This window comes from Electrophorus electricus, chromosome 16, assembly GCF_013358815.1.
Source record: "Electrophorus electricus isolate fEleEle1 chromosome 16, fEleEle1.pri, whole genome shotgun sequence".
In the NCBI taxonomy this organism is placed as follows: Eukaryota; Metazoa; Chordata; class Actinopteri; order Gymnotiformes; family Gymnotidae; genus Electrophorus; species Electrophorus electricus.
The window spans coordinates 1,977,271-1,986,466 of NC_049550.1; the positions used below are offsets into that span (position 1 = coordinate 1,977,271).

Here is a 9,196-nt window from a genome sequence, read left to right on the forward strand (position 1 = left end):
CAAAACGATATTGCTACTCACAAGCGTTACAAACATTAACATGAACATGAAACGGTTAACAAGAAACAAGCACAATAAACATGCATACGTTTAGCAATAACATAAGGAACACTACATCAAAACGTTACATCCACAATAACCAACAATCCTGCACACTACAATGAGGGTTAAATGCATAAACAAAACAAGGTGCAGGTGTGGTCACAAACAACGACCCTCCCACTGCTCGTGGCGGGCCAACCCACGTGACTCGCGGGAGGCGAGCGTTCCGTGACAACATTACCAACAGTTACCATAGCAATAAGAAACTTCAATGGAACTGTGATGATTGCCCCCTCTCCCTGGCGTTGCGATTTTCACCGCTATGAGTTCTGTTTTGTTTTCTGCCTGGTCTTTGTTACATGTGCTTCTTTGTTTTGGTTTCATTTTTTTCTCTGTCCCCTATTTAGTTCTCTGCCTGTTATCTGTTTCTCCTGTGTCTTGTTGTTACGTTATTAGTTCGTGTATTTAAGCCCTGCGTTCTGTCACCCAAGTTGTCGGTTATTTTGCACGTTTGGTTTCTTATGCAGTTTGTGCTCTTCATTGATGTTTGTATGTTATTTATTCACCCGACTCTTATTTATGTATATGCTTAGGTTTTATAGTCTATTTTCCAAGTGTCATATTGCCTCATGTTTGGTTTACATTCTTTGGTTTTGTTTGTATTTGCTTTTATTTATTAAAGTTCCCTCTTCGAACCTGCAACCTGCCTCTTGCCTTGTCAATATACAGGAACACTTTGGGTTTAAAAGATATTTATCAACGGTCATGTATATTTGTTCATCCTCAGTGTGGATTCAACTGAAGTGGTCCAATGTAGGAAATTGCAGACCATACTATTTTGATAAATGGAGATATTTAATATTGGTAACAATTGTATCATGGATAACCTAATGAACATTTTGAAGATTCATTTGATGGCATTGTAAACACATATCTCAAACCCAAGATTTACATTTTAATCATTAGCCTCTGGCCTAAAGTTACCATCATAAAACTAGTTTTCTGTGACATCTATAACTGTAGTGTAATGGCCCAAGTGTCGCAGGGTTTACAAGGTAAACGATGAACACAAACAAGGGCATTGACATTGTGAAAACGGACACGAACAAAGGCAGTGTGAACAAAGGCAATGGCCGACATTGATGCACACACCAACAAGAGGTTTAAATCCACAAACTCAGAACAACACTAAATAGGTGCAGGTGTGTGCAGACATGTAGGCATGTTTACAATCAAAGTAGAAACTCCCACTGTATGCAGCGGGCTGTACCACGTGACAGTGAGAGTGGAGCGTTCGTGTTATTGGCGTTGATGGGCCCAGAGACTAGTAGCTCCCCCAGTCAGTCCTCATTCCATCAGAGACAGTTCAGGACAAAAGCGCACACACACACACACACACACACACACACACACACACACACACACACACACACACACACACACACACACACACACACACTTTTGGTTTTCACAAAGTTTACTGCCTCAGTTGTTTTGTCCGATATTTATATGATATAGATAAGTTTTTTTATAAAAAAATTTTTATTGACAAATACATCTAGTTTAAGCAAAGACTTAATATTTACAGTGTTGACCCTTCTTTTTCTAAGACTTCTGCAATTCACCTTGGCATGCTGGATATCAGCTTCTGGGTAAAATCTTTACTGATGGCAACTAATTCTTTCCTAATCATTGCTTGGAGTTGATAGCAATTTCTGTGTTTTTGTTTGCCCACCCTCTTTTTGGGGATTTACCATAGGTTCTCAATGGGATTGAGATCTGGGGATTGAGATCTGAGACATGGTGCTCCGTCATACTGGAAAAAAAAATAAATAAATAAAAAATTGTTTATCACCAAATTGCTCCTGGATCGTTGGGAGAAGTTGCTCTTGGAGGATGTTTTGATACCATTCCTTGTTCATGGCAGTGTTCTTAAGCAAACATTTGAGCAAGCATTCAGCAAAAGGGCTGAAATGCAGTGGCTGGAATGCAGTAATTATTGTGATGAAGTTGATTTTCATGGCCAAGAATGACTGACTTTTTAGTTAATTGCAATTCATCTGATCACTCTTCACACTCTAGAGATAATGCACATTGCCACCATTGAAACTGAGCCAGCAAACTTTGTGAAAAGCTAAATTTGTGCTAGTCTCAACTTTTGGACATGACTGTACATTGTTAGCAAAATCTTGACTGCATACATGATATTTCAAAACAGTAACAGGCCACCATCACAATTCGGTATGAGCACACAGATATGCACAAAAAGTCAGTTATACATGAGTCATTTGTTGGTTTAAAGGGCAGCAAAAGACAATTGACAAGTTAAATGATCTGCTACAGGAAACTCTGGTCCAAATTAGAGTGTTTATGAGAATGCCTTTGCTAGTTGCATCTTTTCAAAGATCATTCAGTAAGCTAAAAGGTATCAAAACACACCTTCAGTCAAATGTGAACAATGACAGTTTGGACCAATTGGCAGTGATCCGAGCTGAACACAAATTGGCCTGGTCAACTGGTCAAACAGATGCCTAAATTTATTGTATTGTTGCTAAATACTAGTGCATAGCCACAAAATGTAACTTAATAATTAAAATAGTTATTAATCTGAACTTCAAATAAGCTATTCTTGGCCTTTTGTACATATATAGCAATCCCTGTGATTCTCTTGAAATACTGAAATTTAGATAATCTTGATTTTGCATACCCCTCAACAAATGAGTGTTGGCAAACCTTTTTAGAAATAAACACAATGAAACTTTGGAGTAATGAACAAGTTATACATGGTTGTAATGTCCCCTTTTTGAAATAAAGTGGTCCAAAATGTAAATTGAAATCCAAATGTTAAATAAGGTAAGATATAAATGTAATCATAATGTATGGGAGCTATATGAATGCATTATTTTCTGAATACAAGAACAACAACAGACCTCTGAAATGTACTCTGTTACAATCTAATGTATTGAAGAAACTGCATGAAATTATTGTCTGGCTTTGGATACATAAGGAATTTTTGCTGATGTAACAATTTTGCTAATACCTGCAGGAGACAGCAATGACTACACAAAAGCCTTTGAAAAAAAATGTGTAATATATATTCAAATTCGGGGAGCAGCCTTCTAAGGTTGGAGTATCTACTTGTGGCATTAAGAAAGTTGATAATAAAGTGTAAAAGGACAGTCAAATAACATTTACAATATAGGCCATATATAAATGTTGGTAACACAATTGTACATATTTTTTTTTTATTCTAGACATTTACATACATTTATGACATAGGCAATGCCACAGAAAAAAAAAAAAGAAACACTAAAATGAATATCATATCAATCTGTAATTTCCATCAAACCAGATGCCTGTAGAGTCTTATCAATGTTTGGTATGAGTTCTGAGGCAAAGTCCCACACCCTTTTATCAACAACCAGCTGATCTTTGGTAAGAGTCCCTTGTCGTGGTGATCTTATATGAACAATTCAACATACATCAAAAGGCACAAAAAAAACATTTCCATATTTTTGGGGTACGTAGTGCACTGATGTTTGCACTACAGTCCTTGGATTGATAATCATTTTTCTGGGGTTGTCTAAGTCTTTTCTATCTGGTTCTCTATAAATATGTTCCATAATATTAACACCGGGTATATTTCTCCATTCTGGCCGACTGAATCGATCACTCTCTTCAAATTGTGTCTTGGGGAAAAAGTGACTCTCAATGAAAAACACACCCATGTCTTTGTGCTGCTGTTGAAGATCCTCCATCAGTAATGGAAGGTTAGCATGCTCATAAGGCATAATGATTTCATCAATGTCATTCAGAAGAACATATTTGGACTGATACATGTTTCTATAGATGCACTCATTGAGGGTTACCAACTGGCCATAATACTGGATTTCTCCACCATGGTACATAAAGTCCCATCCTTTAGATGGGTTAAGGAAATGGTCAATAGGCCATGGAACAATCTCTAAAATTCCTTCCCTCTTATAATGCTGTAAGAGTTTCTCCAGGTCAGGTCCACAGCTCGTATTGTAGATAACTATATGTTGAACACCTAGAAGTTTGTATATCTCCACTGTTTGGGCAAATTGCAGAACATTATTGTAGCTATCAAAAAGGCTGGAGATACAGACAGTGAAATTGAACATAAATGATTCATGGGTCTTTTCATTCTTGATGGGCAATAAATCTTCATTATGAATCTCTGAGATGTTTGCACTGGTTGAAATGGCTACACGTGTTGCACTCTGAGTGTGTGCGCCATGACACAGGACATCTGAGGCTCCAAATGGAAAGCCAAAATGGTCAACGTGTATCTGGACTTCAGCCTCAGCAGTCTGGCAGTTATGGTCATTGTTACAGTAGATGCAGTAAAGAGGCTGCAGACTGTCCCTTCTGATTATGCTGATAACTCGAATGGCCTTATTGATTCTGTGATCGATGAATGCAGACACCATTAAATGTTTTGAGTGTTTAATGGGGGTTATGGAAAACAAACTGAATTTGTTTGTTTCAGAACCATTGAATCTAGATGGCAATATGTCCATAAATGTATATCCAGTAAACATTTGAGTAAGGATGACCCCTAATAACACAGAAACTACAATCAAAACAAAAAGAGGGAATTGCTTTTTTTCCATCTTAATCCACTATCCAGAAAAAAACACCTGCAGATTGAAACAAAAATAATTGCATTAATACAACCACTACAAGCAGTTTCTGTTTATTTTCGGAATACACGTGTATACACATGTTCCACTATAATGGGAAAATTAGTGACCAAAAAAATTAAAGAATTAAAAAATAACAAGGACTAAAAAATGTTCTGTGATGTGAGCAGGCTTGTTATTGTCCTAGAATTAGAAGCTCAGCATGAACTAACCACTAAAATCTAAACAGGTTGTACTTGTAACAAACGTTCTACTATAATTGACGTTATACTTACCCATTTATGGGTAAAGTATGTGCACTGAGTTGCCATTTCATAGATACACGGACTCAATAGCTGTACCAAAGTGTCTATCAGTGCTGGGTTGGGACCAGATATACAAGATATGCAATGCACACTCAACCTGTTTTTGATTGGCATGTGGAATCCAAGTAGTGTTGAAATGGATTTACAAGCTTGGGGGGTGGGGGGTGGGGGGTGGGGGGGCGGATTTTGACTCTGTGATTTACAGTGTTATGGAATACGTTTGTATTATAGTCATACCTATCATCTAATCGGTCTGGCGTTGTGGAGGGGACTGCTACCTACTTACCGAATTTCATGTCTGATGGACCTTTGTTCTCGTCTGGGCGATTGGTTTTAGTAATGGATCTGAATAAGAATTCTTAAACAAATCTCTAACATATAATAGGGTTACAGCACTGGACCCCTAATAATAATGGCAACGTCTCCCTTATTTCTTATTTTCTGTGCGTTTTGTAACGTGCATGCAATTAAGGTTTCTCCGTACTCTTTTTCAAGCCAGGCATTTGTAATGGTAGATCACGCGCGCAAGCAATATTTTTAATATTTATGAATTATGAATTAGCAGGAATTACTCATGAAGAATATTAAGTAATTATTAGTAGGAAATAAACTATCGCTAGTGTTATTAAATGTAGAGAGGCAAACTGGCAGAAAATTGTCGACAGACTAAATGCGTAAGCACGCTTTTTACCACATTTATGGGCGCTTTAACATTAAAAAATTGTTATTGGAAAGTACAATACAACATAATACAACTTAAACGGGCCAACACACTACGTTTTAGGGTAGGCAGTTCTGTTTTAAAAATGTGCCTCAAAGCCATACAGGACATTTGGTCTTTAGTAAGCGCTTTACTGCACCGAGTGATTTCGATGTAGGGTCCTAATACTTTGCCCAGATACTATGCATTCGGAGTATGTAGCGCTGGTAAAAGTCGTCATCCGAAAAATCAAGTGGATCTGTCCTGTCTTGAAACGACCTTGGTGGCCTGAACTTTCTGCGCGCTAAACGCGCTCCGTCATCCAATTCAATGGCTACGAATAGATACGCCATGTTCGATCATGCAACAGCCTTCACTGTAAGCTACTGTAGCCTACATTTTAGTGAATCTGTATCGCAGGCAGTTGTATCCATTCACTTATGAACTAATGACAATCGACAATTTTCAGCTTTTATATTTAAAATGAATAAATATGAATTGCAATGTGCTGTTTACGTAAATACGTGTATTATTGTAATTTTGTACTCTGAAGGCCTAAATGAAAATGTATCCAATCACTTTTTAGCATGATTACCTATTCAGCATTAATAATGCCTGAGTAAACTGCAAATTGCCCAAAATTATATTTAAATACAGTACCTAAATACAGCCATACAGCTATTGTTCACCTTTGCAAAAATACATTATACAAACGGGATATGCAAAAGGCACTGCAGTTAATCGGATAGTACTGCCGCGGAGAGTAGCTCCTGAAGAGAGTGTTTCAAGCCAGCGAAAATCTGTGAAATTGATTAGTTTTCGTCTAGTTGCTCGTTCCCATCTGGTCCACGGGTGCAGTAAACTAAGAAGTACTTTATACCCATTTATTAAATTTCGGAATACGAAGACCAGTGAGAAACTTGCAGAACTCGTTCGTTTTCTCACGCCATTCGTTAGTTTATTCTTTTCTCATTTGGTTATTGGGGATTAGTGACAAATATAAAGGTATGTTGAAGTATAAGGGTAGTCTGAATGCAACGAGTCTTGGTTTGAACTTGGTCAAGACCAGATTATTAATGAAGACTAATACACAATATAAACAGTTTACAGGACTCTGGTACAGCCAGATGAGTTTAGAGTATAATAGCGGCACCAGCTGTGTTTCAAGCCACAGAAAAAAAAACAAAAAAAAAACTAAATTAAAATCTAATTAGTTGCCTTGAAATAACTTACTATTCACTGTAAAATGTAAGGCAGCTCATTATGTACAGTTATATTCTGTGCATAACAAATAAACTGAAGTCATTGTGTTGTTTGAGTGTACATATTGTACCTTATTATTTTGTAATAATAATAATAATAATAATAATAATAATAATAATAATAATAATAATAATGGAACTACCTTTAAGTTTTTACTTACTTATCACTGACGCGTATGTCTTTTTGCATGTATTCATTACTCCCGTACAGACTAGTCTATTTACAAGAACCTGGTTTTTCCGCGAATTTAATGCACAGGTGAAACCGCAGGGGGTGGGTCTGTGTTGAAAAACAGTTCTTATTAGCCAAACGCAAATGATTCATAGATCTGTATATCTGAATAGTCTGTGAAACTAAGGAGAAGGGACCTCTCAAAAACAAGACAAAAGACAACCTATTCCTCTGTTATTATCTTAGATACAGGGTCTGTTTAAACGTGTTAAGTGTGTTCGTGTTTAACGTTGATATTGAATGAATGCCACCATTGTCTTTTATGCTAATTGTTAATAAATGTTTCACCACGTCGAGGGAGTCTGTGCGTCCTGCCCTTGCGGCACTCGGGCAGCCGTTACAATGATCTGTAGGCAAATTCAACCATTACTAAATTATTTATAACAACTAAAAAGATAAAAACAGTATAAATATAAACATATAAATAAAATATAAAATTTATTTATTATTTCAAATAAATTTTAATACACACAGGGATATAAGAGAAAAATAAATATAATTATACATGCTTCAAGAATAAACTTTCCAGTGAATATATAGTGTTATGCATTGCCCAACTTCACACCTGACCCCCACACCTGTCTCATACACTATCATACAATGTATCAAAGTAAGAGCAGTACTCATTGGGAGAGCATCGTTTTCTAGCACGAAATAGGTAATAGGCGCGGTGGTCATATTCCTATAAAAGGCTCATGTCAGGACCCCAGTTTCTTTCTCTGCTGAAATCAAGAGCACATGATACAATGGGCAACAGGACCTTGACCTGCTGACCTAATAAGATGTACAGGAGGAACAAAGTCATAATGGATGAGATAAAGAAGTGATATCTGATGATGATAATGATGATGATGATGATGATGATGATGATGATGATGATGATGATGAATATAACTGATCATGATGATTCAGCTTCATGTGAGGAAGAACTCCCTGAAGACCATCAAACTGGGAGAGACATTTTTGTCAAAGAACAGGCTTTGTTGTGGTCCACATCACTCTTTGTTGATCAGGGCAGGCTGACAGCACACAATCTAATGCAGATGACTCAAGGGCTTACAAGATTAGCTATGTCCAATGCCAAGGACTTTGCCTCAACCTTCTGCCTCTTTACTACACAAGACATTGAAAAGATCATCCTTGAAATGACAAATATGTAGGGTTTCCGCAAGTATGGAGAAAACTGGAAGAAGATGGATGCCATTGACCTGCATGCCTACATAGGTGTACTATTCTTGGGTGGTGTATACAAATCCTGAGGGGAGGCCACATCCCGTCTTTAGGATGCTGAGAGTGGAAGGGCAATTTTCTGCATTTTTTGTGACCCTGATATTGAAATCTGTCTCTCTTTGTCAAAAGGTCATTGTCCTTTCAGACAGTACATGCCTAGCAAGCCAGCAAAGTATGGAATCAACATCTGGGCTTCCCTGTGATAAACAATGCTGCTACGCTTGGAAAATGCAAGTGTACACAGGGAAGCCAAGGGGTGGAGCCCCCGAGATGAATCAAGGGATTTGTGTTGTTCTTGATAAGACTGAAGGTCTGACATCTGTTACGTGTGACATTTTTTTTTACATCATATGAACTTGACAAGTACTTAATGAAGAAGAAGATAAGCATGGTAGGCACAGTTAAAAAGAACAAGCCTGAACTCCCTGCTGCACTCCTTACAACAAAGCAGAGAGACATATTTTCTTCCAAGTTTGCCTTCACCCCACTACCATGCTTGTTTCTTATTGCCCAAAGACAAACAAAAACATCATCCTCATGAGTACATTGCACAAGGATGCTAAGATCCGACATTGTGAAGACAGGAAGCTGGTTATGATCCTGGACTACAGCAAAAACAAAAGTGTAGACAACCTGGACAAAGTGATTGGAGCATATAGTTGTCATCATCATCATTGCTTTTCTGTGCACTCCAGCCGTGTGTTAGATTACCCCCAGCACCCCTTAGCCTCTGTTTGTTTTACCATTCATGTTTCCTC

The 9,196-nt window shown here is 37.6% G+C and overlaps 1 pseudogene; it reads right to left on the minus strand.

Annotated features, from left to right (window-relative positions):
- Positions 1 to 3,091: 3,091 nt before the first annotated feature.
- Positions 3,092 to 6,067, minus strand: LOC118242741 (annotated as a pseudogene).
- Positions 6,068 to 9,196: the final 3,129 nt, after the last annotated feature.